The 16,096-nt window shown below is 34.7% G+C and overlaps 1 pseudogene; it reads left to right on the top strand.

Moving 5' to 3' along the window:
• The first annotated feature begins 5,369 nt into the window (after positions 1-5,369).
• On the top strand, positions 5,370-5,576 carry LOC111545750 (annotated as a pseudogene).
• Positions 5,577-16,096: the final 10,520 nt, after the last annotated feature.

The following is a 16,096-nucleotide window of genomic DNA, read 5'->3' as shown; positions in this document are numbered from 1 at the left end:
TTGGATTTTAGACCTTGGCCTCCCTAGATCACTTTTCTTAACTCCCATATATGGTAAGAACATACGATATTTGTCCTTTTGTCTGGCTTATTTTATTTAACATATTGACCTCAAATTCCATCAATGTTGCTACAAATGACAGAATTTTATTATTTTTATGGCTGAATAATATTCTATTATGGATATATATGACATTATCTTTTTATCTGTTGTTGGGCACTTAGTTTCATTCAATAATTTGACTATTGTGAATAGTGCTGCAATAAAAAAAGTGCCTCTGAAAAAAGGCACTTTTCCAGTTCTGACTTCTGAGTATAGAATCTAAAGCCTGAGGCAGGCTGCACTGTGCTCTATTTCATATCATATCAGTGACTGCTTCAATTAATTTTGTTAAGAGTCCCCAGATCTATTAAAATGCACTTCATCAAAATGCAATAATCTTTTCTAGCTCTTTCTAGCTGAAACATATTTGAAAAATCAGGACAGGAATGCACACTTTGGAATACCACTCTTATCAGTGTTATAAAAACCAATAAAGGAATAAAGCAGCAATCAGGCTGCCAACAAAATAAACTCAGAAAAAAATAACCCAAGAGAAAATGTTTTACGTATCTTGTCTTAATATCTTATTTGGACTTTTCAAAAAATTTTGCTAACAATCAATGCTCTATTAACAGTTTTGTTAAAATTATTATTCTATGGATTAAATTACTCAGGAATGAATTATTCAACCTCTTAATATAATGCAGTGTTAAAAAAAATAATATGCTGTTCTTATGCCTTGGACATAGAATGAAAATAACGGCATAAACTGGAGCTATTTTAAGGCTATTTTTGTTGATTCCACTTGAAGATTGGCCCATTACCTTGGCATGCATTTCGACATTCTACAATTGTCCTACAATTTTCTGGTGTTCATTTGTCACACTGACAGAAACCAGTTTAAAATTTAAATCCGTATCCCTCCTGAATCCCGTAAAAGAGTTTGTAGGCCACAACCTCTGCAATGACTGATGATACTCCTGTCAGGTGCTGGTAGATGCAGCAGAATTGCTCAACAAGTTTCTTAACAAGATAAACAATAAGGCAGATTACAGAAAAACAGATGACTTATCATAAGGTTGCTTCCATGGCATTCTTCATATTTGTCCCTTAAAGTTACTTCCACAAATAAAGTATTTCAAAAGTAGGAAGTGTTCTTACAAATAGATGTATATTTAATTGTCTCTTAGTTCATTTAGTTTAATATTTGTAAAAAAATTACATGCAGTTGAAAAATATTATAAAATATTTCTAAACCTGTGCCTTAATTTATGCAAACTATTTTTCTATCTCAAAAATATAAATTGATAAAGTTTCATTTTGTGCTAACTTTACTATGAGTTTATTCATCATTATGACCTAGTTATCCTTATGGATTTCCAACATCAAGACTATTACTCATAAAAATGTTTTCTTTTTAAATCCAGGGTCTCTCAAAATCTAACCCAAGGAGGATTATTGCATATTCTCCTGTCAACACAGAGTTCAATGTGTGTTTTCTCCCCAACTTCACAGTTAAATCTACAACAAAAGTCAAAAAGAGGGTGTGACATTGAAAGAGAGAGCTATATTAAGTATTTTAACCAGGAACATGAAGTTCTTATGTTTATCCTCTCCCCTTCATGGGAAAACATCTTCATCCCCAGGTTAAATCATTTGGCATATGCATTTTACCTGGTCTAAGTAGTCCATAATCTGAAAAATATGAACGTTTATCGATTTGGACAGTTTAACCATTATAGTACCATCTATAAAAAGTTAAACTTCCTACATATCATGTATATGCTCACCCCTGTTACATCTGTCTATTCAAACAAATATAGCCACTGGAAAAAAAATAAGGACTTGTGATCCTGAGATTGCTAAAAGCTTCTAGATACCACATGCAGATATGCACCATACTGTATTATCAGGGGAGTTCTAAAGATAAGCTTACTTATTAACATGAGTCTAATTGCTTTAAATCTTTTTAAATAAATTGGAAAATTAGATTAGCTCAAGGTTGTATATATGCTTGCTCTTCAATTATAACATCATATTAGTTTTACCTTCTTAGGGAGTTTTAAAGCTTTAAGATTTAATGCCTATAATTCACATAAAATTCTATGAAAATAGAAGCAAATAAATGTAAAGGTATATGTTGATATCAGATTGTGATCCCTGCAAATAAATGTAAAGGTATATGTTGATATTAGATTGTAACACCTGTATTACAGAAAAGCAGACAATGATTATTAAAAACATTTTTTGCAATAACACTTAAAAAGAACAAATGGTCATTAATTAATATTAGAAGTACAGTTTTCTATTCATCTGTAAAATGCATTAAAATTGCACAGAAAAAAACTATGATTAGATGAGCAATTATATTGATTCACTAAACATGAATATACTACTAATTCACTGAATTAGCTGGAGCTTATAATGTAATATCTCTAATGGAATAAAGTTGAACTACGTAGAATTAGTTTCTTAAGACAAAAAGATATATACTCTGGAACACATACTGAAAATACGTTGAAAGATTTCAGAGGCTAAGTGAAGAGCTGTGAAGTTTCGATGCCACCTTTGACAATTAACGTTCCTGAAAACAGTGTCACAGTAGTGAAAACTTCATAAGAAAGGTGTGTCATTCTTGTCTATAAGACTAGGTTACCACCAGAAATATGGCTTCATTAAGAAGAGCAGAGACAAATTAGGGGTTCTAATAGAAAAAACATAAGTATAATTTTATTTGCCATACCCAAGATTAATCAAGCCCAGTGTTCTCATAGTGACAGTCTAGAATATTGTACCATTTTACACCGCTATTCTAACAAGAATTCAAAACATAATATTTCTTAAATAAACTCCCGTTTCCCTGTACATATTTATGGGGTACATGTGATATTTTGATACAAGCGCACAATGTGCAATGATTAAATCTGAGTATTGAGATGTCTATCACCTCAAACACTTCCCATTTCTTTGTGTTAGAAGCATTTCATATCTACTCTCTAGTTATCTTGAAATATACATGCAATAAATTGTTATTAAATGTAGTCACTCTATTGTGCTACTGAACACTGGAGCTAATTTCTAGTAACTGTATTTTTGTGCGTATTAACCAGCTCCTCTTGACCCACCCTTCCCAATACCTTTCTCAGTCTTTGATAACCATCAATCTACTCTTTACTTTCATTAGATCGCTTTTTCTTTTCTTTTTTTTTTTTGGGGGGGGGGACGGAGTCTCCCTCTGTCGCCCAGACTGGAGTGCAGTGGCTCACTGCAACTCCGCCTCCTGGGTTCACGTCATTCCCCTGCCTCCCAAGTAGCTGGGACACCACGCCCGGCTAACTTTTTTTTTCTTTTCTTTTCTTTTTTCTTTTTTGGTATTTTTAGTGGAGACAGGGTTTCATCGTGTTAGCTAGGATGGTCTCTATCTGCAGACCTCCTGATCCGCCCACCTTGGCCTCCCTAGATCACTTTTCTTAACTCCCATATATGGTAAGAACATACGATATTTGTCCTTCTGTCTGGCTTATTTTATTTAACGTATTGACCTCAAATTCCATCAATGTTGCTACAAATGACAGAATTTTATTATTTTTATGGTTGAATAATATTCTATTATGGATATATATGACATTATCTTTTTATCTGTTGTTGGGCACTTAGTTTCATTCAATAATTTGACTATTGTGAATAGTGCTGCAATAAAAATGAGAATGCAGATATCTCTTTAATATAGAGATTTATTTTCATTGAATTTATATTCAGCAGTGGGATTTCTGGATCATAAAGTAGTTCTATTTATAATTTTTAGGGGAACTTCCATATTGTTTTCGATAGTGGTTTTAGTAATTTACATTCCTACCAACAGTGTACAAAGATTCATTTTTCTTCACATCCGTGTTAGCTTTTTTTATTTTCTAACTTTTGGATAAAAGCTGATTTGCTTTCCGGGAAACCGATTTGCTTTCCAGGAAACCGATTTGCTTTCTAGGAAACCAGGGCGAGTATTAAATGACCAGCGAGTAGGCAAGGCTAGGAACAAAACTGCACATTTATTTTTGGTCCCCCAGCTTCAGGAAAGAAGGTGTGGGGGAGGGGTGAGGTCCGTTGGTCTCCGACAGGGGAGGCCAGGGGAGTCACCCGGTGGAGCTCAGTGGAGCTCTCGGGCAGAGTTCCTACAGTCCCGACAGGAGTGAGGGCTGCGGAAGTGCACACCGGGGGCGCCCACCGGGAGCGGCTTTTATGTCCTGGGCCTGGGAGTGGGAGGGCAGTGGGCTGGACATAGGCGGGTCGGGGCCGGGCGGTAGGCGTGGCTAGGCGGGTTCCGGTTTTTCTCCATCAGAGGTCTGGTTGCGCCTGCGCAGTCCACCTGTGTCTTTTCCGGGCTCGGGAAAGCTGACGGTGAAGAAGCCGGAACTGTGCCATCTTGCCTCCGTTCGTCCAAACAAAAGCCATTTGATTTATTTTTCTCTCATGATAGGTTATGTTAAGCATGTTTTCATATACCTGTTGGCCAACTCCTTGCCATTTGAATAGTTTAAAAATATTTCCTTCCATTCTGTAGATTGTCCTTCATTCTGTTAATCATTTCCTGTGTTATGCAAAAGCTTGTAAGCTTGATAGGATCTCATTTGTCCATTTTTTCTTTGAGTGCCTGTGCTCTTGAAGTCTTACTCAAGACGTCTTTGCTGAGACAAATGTCCTGAAGCATTTCCCCAATGTATTCTTCTAGTAGTTTTATAGTTTCCACCCTTAGATGTAAGTCTTTAATCTATTTTGATTTAATTTTCATATGGCAAGAATGGGGGTTTAATTTTATTCATCTGCATATGGATATCCTGTTTTTACAATACTATTTATTGAAGAGATGTATGTTTCCACAATGTATATTTTTGTCAATTTTGTCTAAAACAGGTTGACTGTAAATATAGGGATTTGTTTCTGGGTTCTCTTTTTTTACTTTACTTTTAATCAAGGATATTTTCATTATTCTCACCACATAAGTGTCATTGATTTTGAATTTTAACTATTCCCATACTTGAAAACTCATGTATAAGTTACTATTTTCAAATATCTCCTACTTTCAAAGTCTTCTTTTTACTACTTTAATTGCTACAATGATATATGTATGTATGGTCTTACACCTAGATTATTGCAATATTCTCTGCCATGTTTTCCCAATCTCCCATCTATCCACATTAATATTTTGACCCAATTGCCACTGAAATAATTATTATAAATTACCATTATGGACACAACCCTGTTCAAAAATATTTGATTGTCTCCTCAAATGAAAGAACATGATTTGGGCATCTTAACTGGTACAGGCAATCATGGATCATGGAATGCAGTTTGTTGAGCCAAGTTGGCAGCTTGTAAAGGACTCAGTTCAGCTGGTTAAAAGATGCTCCGAACCTGATAGAAAAGAATTTCAGAAGATTGCCATGGCAACAGCAATAAGATTTGCTATAATGGGATTCATTGGATTTTCTATGTAATTGGTTCATATTCCTATTAATAACATAATTGCTGGTAGCTGAATATGTTTTTCAAGAAGTGTTTTCCATCTTAGGGATGGGTGAACAAGTGAGGGTTTGAGAAGCTCATGGAGTGAAAGGTTGCTGAATATTTCATGGTCTCTTCCTTTTTATTTCTTCCAAGATGTTTTCTAGTTCTAAACTAAAATAACATGAAAAGAAAAAGGAAAGACAAAAAACATTGTTTAAACACTTAGAACAACATTTAAAGCTTTCCATATCAAAATTTGTGGAGGCTGTACAATGCAAAATTACATTTTCAGTAATAAAAGTCATTGGGTAAGAGGAGGATCTACTATCAGGCAAGGCTGAAATGAAGGAACCTTTGGCAGCATAAATTGTTGGGTGCTGAATTTGTTATTTATCCCATATTGTTTTGTCTTGTGTCATACTATTTTCACACTTTGACTTTCCTTTCATTAAGGATGTCTTTTATAAAGAAGAAATCACCAACCATTTGAAGACACTGGCTCTTGTTATCTTTTGAGAATTGTTTAAAATTATTGAAAACTGTTTGTTAGCTGCTCAGGATGATAGAGGAAAAGATGTGCTATTAATTTGAGGACCATAGTTTAAAAGAAGAGAGAGATTTCTTGGAGTTTATAATCCCAGGATTGGTGAATATATGAGGAAGCACATTGTATTTGGTCTGGCTTCTCTAAGTAGACAGAATAGGATATGTGTATATATGAAGGGGAATTTGTTAGGAGAATTGATTCAAAATGATTCAAAAGATCACAAGGTGAAGTCCCACAGTAGGCCATCTGCAAGCTGACCTTTGGGACTCGGAAGGAACCCAGTCTGAGTCCCAAAACCTAAAAAGTAGGGAAGCCAAAAGTGCCCCCTTCAGTCTGTGGTGAAAGACTCAAGAGGCCATGGCAAATCCCTGGTATAAGTCCAAGAGTCCAAAAGTTGAAGAACTTGGAGTTCTTATATTTGGGGCAGGAAGCATCCAGCATGGGAGAAAGATGAAGGCCAGACGATTCACCAAGTCAAGTCCTTCCGCATTCTTCTGCCTGCTTTATTCTAGCCACTCTGGCAACTGATTAGATCATGCCCACCCAGATTGAGGGTGGGCCTACCTCTCCCACTCCACTGACTCAAATTTTAATTTCCTTTGGCAACACCCTCACAGACGCACCCAGGAACAATACTTTGCATCCTTCAATCCAATCAAGTTGACACTCATTATTAACCATTACACACATTATGGTGGTGTTGGATAATAAGGCTTCATGAATATTTGCATGTTTCTGCATGGTCAGGGCTTTCAGAGCAAAGAGTACTGGTATCTTGATTTAAAGAAGGTTGCATGGCAAGCATGCCTTTGAAGCCAGAAATTTTTTTTTTCTTGTCAATGAAGAGTAAAATTGCTTCTTCCTTGAATCGTTTTGCTTACGTTCTAAGGATAATGAATCCCAAGTCATTTGTTTATATTTTAGAGTAGTAAAAGAGAGTTAAAGACCTCCTCAGCCCCCTTCCTTCACTCTTTCTCAGACAGGATGTGCTTACATTCCAGAACAAAGGCCTCCCTCACTCTTCTTCAGGGGGAGAATGGTGTAATGTACCAGCTTTCCTAAATAAATTCCGGGTTTTATAATTCTCAGATGCATTTTGTCTGGTGCAAAAGCCCTGCATGTACAGGGGACAGAGCATGTACATTTTGCTACCATTTTTTCACTCTGTGGAAAATTGGTGCATGGGCAGCCATTGCTTCTAAGATTATTCTAGGTATGAGTAAATTAAAGGTCTGTTCTCTGATCCAGAAATATGGCGTTCACATTAGTAGATATAGATTGACAAAAACAGAGAGATATACGCACATATATAGAGATTTATATATTTTAGATACACTTCATATATACCTTATATGTACATATATATGCAGGAATCCATATATATATGTATGTGTGTACATATATATGTGTGTGTGTGTGTGTATACATATGTGTTTATAAAATTATGGCAGTTATATTAACAGGGCTATATCTCAAATCCTGCATAATTTCTGATTTAACAGTTGGTAACAGGAGCTGCCTGAGGAAGGAAAAATTCTAGGTCCTGAAATACAGGGCCTGCTATATAGAAATAGAGCAGAGACTACTGGAAGAAGTAATTAGGGAAATAAATGTGAGATTTTGACCCATTACAATAGAAATTCCCCAATACTTGGCACTAATTCTACTTCAGTCTCTTGCAGTTATGAAAGTTTCTCAATTTTAAAAATTATAAATTTATAAATGTCTTTAAGATGAATTCAGATTATGGTTAGATATACTTTGAATTGACAAAATAAATTGTGATATACATATCACAATTCATAGACAGATAGGAAAGAAATACAAGCAGAAGACTTTAGTGTTCAAATCCAAAATAAATGGAAACTGTGGTTCTTATGTCAATTTTAAAATAATAGTTCTATTTTAAGTAACTTTCCACTGCTGAGCTACACGTCTGTGCTTTCTATTGTGATTCTGCCCTTGATGTTGGCAAAGGTAATATCAGGGACCTTATAAGAACCACAAAAAAGAAAGCACTCTAGGAACAGATGTAACAAAGGAACTAGTAGAGGCGAAGCCCTGATACTTGAAATATAATGACACGACCCAAAGGTCTAGTCTCCATTATGTTCTCATTTGGGGCAGAATTTCACTACATCTCTTCAGCTAACCTTGGAGACAATAATAGTAGGTGGATGTTGAGAAAATCAATAATATCTTCCACCTTTCATAGGTTGGCCTAGTAGCTCCACTGAGAGCCTGAGCTCATTCTGAGAAAATTATTTGATGCCATAAATGGCCTTCTTATACCTAACAAGGGAAAAAATTAAATAATTTATAGTGAACAAAAACTAAATGACCTCTGCATGTCACTGTTAGCATCTATTTATTTTTCCATACTGAATGACTATGGCTACAAGTCTTGCTGTATATACTCTTTAATCTATGCTGCTTCAGACATCTTTTAAGAGAATTGCATGGTAAACAATGGCAAGATCCTTAAAAGCTCATAATTTACATCAATAGAGGTTAATTATAGCTACCCATAAAGCTTTGTTACTATCTAGCAGAAAATAAACCCGATCTGAACATTTTAATTATTGTACACATTACAATTATCTAGTCAGGATAGTAGTCACTGCTCAATGGGATTGGTCTAGTGTTCCGGATTTTTGAAACAGTGACCTGTTTCATAAACATAACAGCAAAACTTAAAGATCATACAACTTCCATGTTCATGATTTTAACTGAAACATCAGCAACTGAATATCATGTAAAACAGGTGTAAAAAGAAAACATACAGGTGTTTTCTTTTTTGTCTTATTATATTGTTTTGTCTTGTCATCTTACAAATTAAATTGATCTTAATGCTTGTTTTTAACAGGCTAAAATCAGGGATCCCTACATGTCCTTTTACATATTTATAGATCTTAACACTAAAGAAGCTCCCATAAACATCCAATATGTAGGATTTCACCTGTAAATCACATCAATCTATGCAGGATTTGTAAATATTTCAAATTTTTATTCAGTGTTGGATTACAACAGAATGAGCTATAAAATTTAGGTCAGCTATTGAGAAAAATACAGATAAAATATTTCAATTAAGAAATGTATCAAAAAGTAAGGAAAACAACAAATATTGGATTACTGATATTTACTGGTGAGTTATAGGCAATTTGAAGATTATTAGGAAATAATTGAAAACATTTTTGGAACTATATCATAGGAATTTTCCACATCTAAATATGATGTTTGTTTCCTAGCCTTAAGATTAAAAGTTCTTGGTAAGAGCTTCTAAATGATTTGTTAGATCACATGCCCTTTGAATGTTTAGGGAGGGATGAATAGAATAGGCACCCTTGCCAGCCCAAGTTTTTGCTAGCTCCTTAAACTTTTACCTTGAAATAATAATGCCAACTCTATTCCAGTATTTGAATAACCCTTGTATTTGACTCAGATGATAATGGTAATGCAATTACCTTTGACATAATTGGTTTAGGAATCAACATCCTAAGTGTGGTAGATTGCAAAAATGTCTACAATTCCAGTATGCACACCTGTTTGTCATTTGACTTTGAAACGATCAAGAGCTGTGTTCCATCAAGAGCTTTCTATTTTTGAATTTATTGCCTTTAATCTGGATTTGGCCATATAATTCACTTTGGTAAATGGTACAATAGTATTCATGATGCAAGCAGAGACATGAAACATACCTGCGCTCTGCAGTGGGACATGCCATCTTTTGCTACTCTATTAAACTCGATGATCACCTCCATGTGAAAACCCCAAAAAATTTTTCTGAAGATGAGTGGCCCAGTTACTTCCATCAACCTTTTCAAGAACCAAGCTGACCACTGTATATATGGATATGACCATACACTACTAGCTGACTCAACTGACCACCAAGTAGGTTAGAAACAAGTCATGCAAGCTTATCCCAGCCCAAGTTGCTCTGTGCTTTGTGAGGCCAAGACAGGAGGATCACTTAAGGTCGGAGTTCAAGACCAGCCTGGCCAATGGGGTGAAACCCTGTCTCCACTAAAAATACAAAAATTAGCCAGGCATGGTGGTGCGTGCCTATAATCCCAGCTATTCGGGATGCTGAGGCAGGAAGGCAGGAGAATCACTTGAACCCAGGAGGCAGAAGTTGTAGTGAGCCTAGATCATGCTAGTGCACTCCAGTCTGGGCTACAGAGTGAGACTGTCTAAAAAAAGAAAAGAAAATTTTGCTCTGTCATCTAAGTCATCTAAATATAAGTATTTAACATCTTAAACATTTCTCAAAAGGCTGAACCTATGGAATATGATGAAATATTAGAGTAGTATTAATAATTGTTATATGGTATCATTAAAATAAGTGCCTACTACATAAATATCAAGATTTGAGTGAAAGTCAAATTTTTTTGTAGAAAGAGTTTCAATTATATTTTCATACATAATCCAAAATATGTATAAATTATGCATAAAATATATATAATGATTTCTAATATTAAAGATTTATGGTAGGCCGTAAATATGCCATGTCCTTGCCCTAATCCACAGAAACTAGTGTTAATTTATATGGGAAAAGAGACTACCAGTGTGATGAAGGACCTTGGGACAGAAAGGTTGTCTTGGATTATGTGGGTGGTTCTGATGTAATCAAAGGAGTCCTTATAAGAGGGAAGGAATTAGAAAGATAGAAGAGATGTTATGAGGGAGGTAGTGATTTAAAGATGTTATACTGCTGACTTCGAAGGTGGAAGAAGGGGTAAGCCCAGAAATGTAAGAAATGAAACTTTGTAAACTAGGCAAGGCCAGTAAAAGGATTTTCACCTCAGAGCCACTACCAGGAACAAGTCTTGCCATTAACTCAGTGAAATTGATTTAGAACTTCTGATTTCCAGAACTGTGAGAGAATTCATTTATGTTACTAAATTTATTGTAATTTCTTACACGAGCAGTAGAAAATTTTAAACTCTCGTGTGTGAGCTTCATAGTTGCACCGAAATAGTTACATGTATCATTGCTGCTTGATTTCAAGTTCTTATGCAACTCAAAATAAATTTGTATTATTGATTTTCTGTTTAATATTATCTGACACACTTAATATCTAAATATGCTTAAATTTTGACATGTCCAGATTTTCTTAACAAGAGAGCATTATAAAAGAATGTCAGATACCAGTCAGTAATATCTACTCAACGGCAGAATGATCAGTAAACAACCGTCTATAAAACTTACCAAAAGCTTGGATGAGAGAAACTGTGTTTAGAGTCTTGCCTGCCTGCAGGAAACATCATTGAAAGTCAATGCAAATCCAGAGAGTTGCTCTTCCAGTAACAATTGCCCGCAGAGACCTTTTAGACTGTGGAAAACATATTTTTGTGGAAAACACATTTTTGTGCAATAGCCTTTCTATTAGACCAAATAGTTAAGGCACAAACCTAAAGTCTGGATATTTGCCACTGCCTGGGAAAATAAATGGAATACAAGAATTTACTGCGTAGATCATAAAATCCTTTAGGCAAGAAATCTATTTTTTGATTATTAAAGTTCTCAATGGAATTTGCCATTTAGCTAGAGGACAATGAAATAGTAAATAAAAGGCCTCAAAATATTGCATTAAATATTGGGAGTTTATCTTTCTCTCAATCGCTGCAAGTCTTTTTTTAGGAAAAAATTTTACAAATGAAGGTTGTATATTATATATATAAGTATATGTATATATAACTTGTATGTATATATCTATATCTATATATGTACATATGTGTATGTATGTATCTATATCTATGTATAGGTATATATATACCTATATGTATCATAATTTATTTTACCAATACTTCACTGACAAAATGTGGGTTGTTTCCAACTGTTTTGCAATAACAAATAATGTTGTGATTAATATCCTTACGGAACTGTCTTTACAAATTTCTGTAACTATTTCCCCAGGATCAACTTTTATTATAGATGTAGAGATACATTTGTAGGTTTGTTACATGGATATTTTTCTCCCATGTAGTGAGCATAGTACCCAACAGGTAGTTTTTCAACCCACAGCCTCTGCCTTTCCTATCCCATCTAGTAGCCTACAATGTCTGTTTTTTCCATGTTTATGTCCATGTGTGCTCAGTATTTAGCTCTCACTTAGATTCTTTTTGAGTAGACTCATTATTTTGGAGGACTGGTATTGAAATGAGTGCTCAATAAAGTACTCAGACATTTAATGTCCTAACTGACTGGAAAAAGCCTTCATTCACAGTGGGTTTTTTGTTTGTTTGTTGTTGTTTTTTTTTTTAATCTGAGGCAGTCTCACTCTGTCACCCAGGGTGGAGTGTAGTGGCGTGATCCCAGCTCAGATGATCTCTGCCTCCCAGGTTCAAGTGATTCTTGTGGCTTAGCCTCCTGAGTAGCTGGGATTACAGGTGGTGCCACTATTCCCAGCTAATTTTTGTGTTTTTGGTAGAGACAGAGTTTCATCATGTTGGCCAGGCTGGTTTCCAACTCCTGACCTCAAGTGATTCTCCTGCCTCAGCTTCCCAAATTGGTGGGATTACAGGCATGAGTCATCATGCCAACGGCTTCACAATCATTTTGTTCTTGTTTGTTTGTTTGTTTGTTTTCTGAGATGGGGTTTTGCTCTTGTTGCCCAGGCTAGAGTGCAATGGTGCAGTCTTGGCTTACCGCAATCTCCGCCTCCCGGGTTCAAATGATTCTCCTGCATCAGCTTCCCAGGTGGCTGGGATTACAGGTGCCCACCACCACACCCGCTGATTTTTGTATTTTTAGTAGAGATGGGATTTCACTATGTTGGCCAGGCTGGTCGGGAACTCCTGACCTCAGGTGATCCACCCACCTCGGCCTCCCAAAGAGCTGGGATTACAGGCACGAGCCACCACGCCTGGCCCACAATCATTCTTGAAAACTACTAGATCCATAACATTTCATTTTAATTTTTGCTCTCCTATTTTCTTTAAAGTCATGTTTTAATGTTCATTATTTGGCTCTCTTGAAAATGTAGACAGAGTGAAAACCATGGGTTTACAAGTGTCTTTCAGATAAGGAAAAGGTTCCAGTAATTCCTGCGAGTCCTTTGGTGAAAGAGAAACAGCTAGCCTCTCTTTGCCCTCATGTGTTGTACTCTACCCAACAGCATGTATTTATTCAAAAACCAGTAATTAGTGTATGTAAGGCACTAATAAATGCTTGGAATTTATTAGTTGGAATAAAAAAATAAAAGAAGATGAAACAAAAATGAGGTGTAGAAATAAATTAGAAGAGAACTTGTTGTACAATTTAATACATTTTTTAACCAAGTACTGGAAAATCCAAATGGAGTTTTTTCCAGTGCTGTTGTACTCTGGGTGAAAATTGATTTTACTTAAATATGTCTTTTATTTCTCAATAACTTGTAAGTTGATAACCAACAAGAAAGTAGTTAATAAATCAGTTCATTATTTCAGGAAATATTCATTCGCTAATTTCCTCCAAAGTATTAGATAATATTATGCAGTGTGGGACAAAAATATTGTTTTATATACACTATCTTTCATACAGAATAGCCTATTTTGTATGTAATTTCAAAAAGATTTTGGGGTATAATCCTTTGTTGCCAACTTAATTCTGTAAATTTTAATCTGGTTAATAAACCTTGATATTGGTGGTGTCAGGCTAGGACCTGGTAAAACTTCTGAAAAAATATTATTCATTAAAGGAGTACAGGGGATGTAAATGCATAATTTTGATTATTCAAACCTCATTATAAAATTTTAGTCATGTATGTTGGTGCATTATAATGATGACCAAAGAAGTCATTTTGTTTACTGCTACCTTAAGGTACAGATATTACTAGTTATTTGAAAGAATGAGAAATCTAACAGCTATTCATCATCTGTCGCAATTCACCTCTTTTAGCAGTTATGGAGGTGCACTCTTCATATCACTCTCAAGAAAGAACTTGACTTTCAGCTGTGAAATGTGGGGTTCACTGACAGTGTTAAACTGTAGAGCCTTCTAGGATCCGCTACAGCATTCCTATCTAAGACATCCTCTTCTAAGATAGGTTATGAAAATCAATGAAGCAAGGACTTATACCAACATATAAACTTACTGCTCTTCCTTGGCATTGGCATTGTAGCACTCTACATTCCTGATTTTTTTTTTTTTTTTTTTTTTTATTGCAAAACCAAACAAAATACTTCACTTTGTGGGAGGAGTTAATTTCTGACCCACTTTAACTAAATCTATATAACAGTCTTCATTGTTTAGGTCCACTGGTTAGAATATTTCTCAATTCTTTCTAAGGTATCACACTTAAGTACAAAGGGCATTGCACCTAAACATATTGTTGGCCATTAAACTTACAGGAATTCTGTAAAGAAGGACATGAAATTAATGGACTATAAAATTTGGCTTCAGAGAATTTTAATTTCATAAGTACAGCAATAAAGGTCATGTTATTATTTTTCCTACATCCAACTTTCGTTCATAACTGTATAGCTAAAATGTAAAGGTTATCTATCAGTAGACACAGATCTGCATATTGAAGGATAGCTCCCTACAAAAACAAAGTAATTATGCTATTATTGGAATATAAATAATTAAGAACAAGAGCAATAAACAGTACTTTCTATAGTCCAGCTCATTTACTTGAACTTTACATTTTACCTTGTTTAATTCTTGGAACATCTCAAAAGAGAGTTTACTGTTCATAATTTATATGTGAAATGAGGGTACAGATTATTTACATACTTCTAGTAAATTTGATAACCCCTCAAGAGGCAAAATCAGGATTCACATTCCGTTAGATCTAACATTAGAGTCTTTTATTTTCTTCACTATGCCACACTGATTCTCAACATATTTATTCAACACAGTATTTATAGAAGAGGTTTTATCCTTGATAATCCAGCTGTATTTTAATATTAGCTTTGGATTTTCATTAAAAGATTGATTTCTATCTCCCACTAAATCAAGTTTAAAATACTTCCATATTTTGTTTTGTTTGTTTTGCTTTGTTTTGTTTTGTTTTTCCATATGAGCTAGCCCTGCATTCTGGTTTGGTATCAATGACTCCCTTAAACACATTCTACTCTGCCCCATCTCAGTACTCACCACCATTCACCCACCTTTTGATATCTGTAAATATTTTAATCATTGAAGAACAAAACTTTTATATATAGCACTCTTTTCCAAGTCATGAAAGATGTTTCTCCACTTGTTTAAAAAAAAAAAAACAACAACAACAATTTAAAAAAGAAAAAAATAATGCCACCTACCTTGTGCTGTCATTTGCAAATGGAAATAATAACATATGCTTAGTGCTTGAGTTTACTCAGTATGCACTTTACTTAGCATTGTTTTGTTTCTCTCCTTTCAAAACATTACGTTTTGAACAAAGGTTAAAATAATTTAATTCAGCTAATAGTCACTCAATATGTATTTTGAAAATGTAGATATGAGAGAAAGAGCTTATAAAGTGAAGTAGTTGTATCAGTAAGGATCTTGAGACAATTCAGGGAAACAAATTAGAAACTGGTTAAGCTGATAGAAGCAAAATATTTTATTTTTGATATTAATAAGCTATTATTTCAATGTGTATCTTTTATGGTTAATTTTGGATATTAATGTAGCCACATTCCAAGTGGTTACATAGAAATATATCACAGTTAGAAATATACAATGGCTGTTCTCCCAAGACATTGTATTACATATTTTCTTGCAGGCAAATGCGTATTGAAAACATATTTTAAAATTATTAATTATCTTGACAGAAAAATGTTGTTCCTAAAGGGTATGTAGTAATCAAATTAAAATGAATTTAAAATTTAAATTATTTTTTCCTCACTGCATGTAGCAGAAATATTGCAGTCAGAAGACCAACTTAAATAAAATATTTCCTTCCAGGATGAAGAAACATTGATCCAAAATGAAATTATCATCAAAAATGTTTATAACTATAAAGATGTCAGAGGAATATTTTACTAAATTCCTTAAAAAGCTAAAAATGTATGGTTGCAGTGCAGTTTAAGATAATACATC

This window comes from Piliocolobus tephrosceles, chromosome 11 (assembly GCF_002776525.5).
Source record: "Piliocolobus tephrosceles isolate RC106 chromosome 11, ASM277652v3, whole genome shotgun sequence".
NCBI classification, from domain to species: domain Eukaryota; kingdom Metazoa; phylum Chordata; class Mammalia; order Primates; family Cercopithecidae; genus Piliocolobus; species Piliocolobus tephrosceles.
This window is presented reverse-complemented; position numbering and strand designations above follow the sequence as displayed.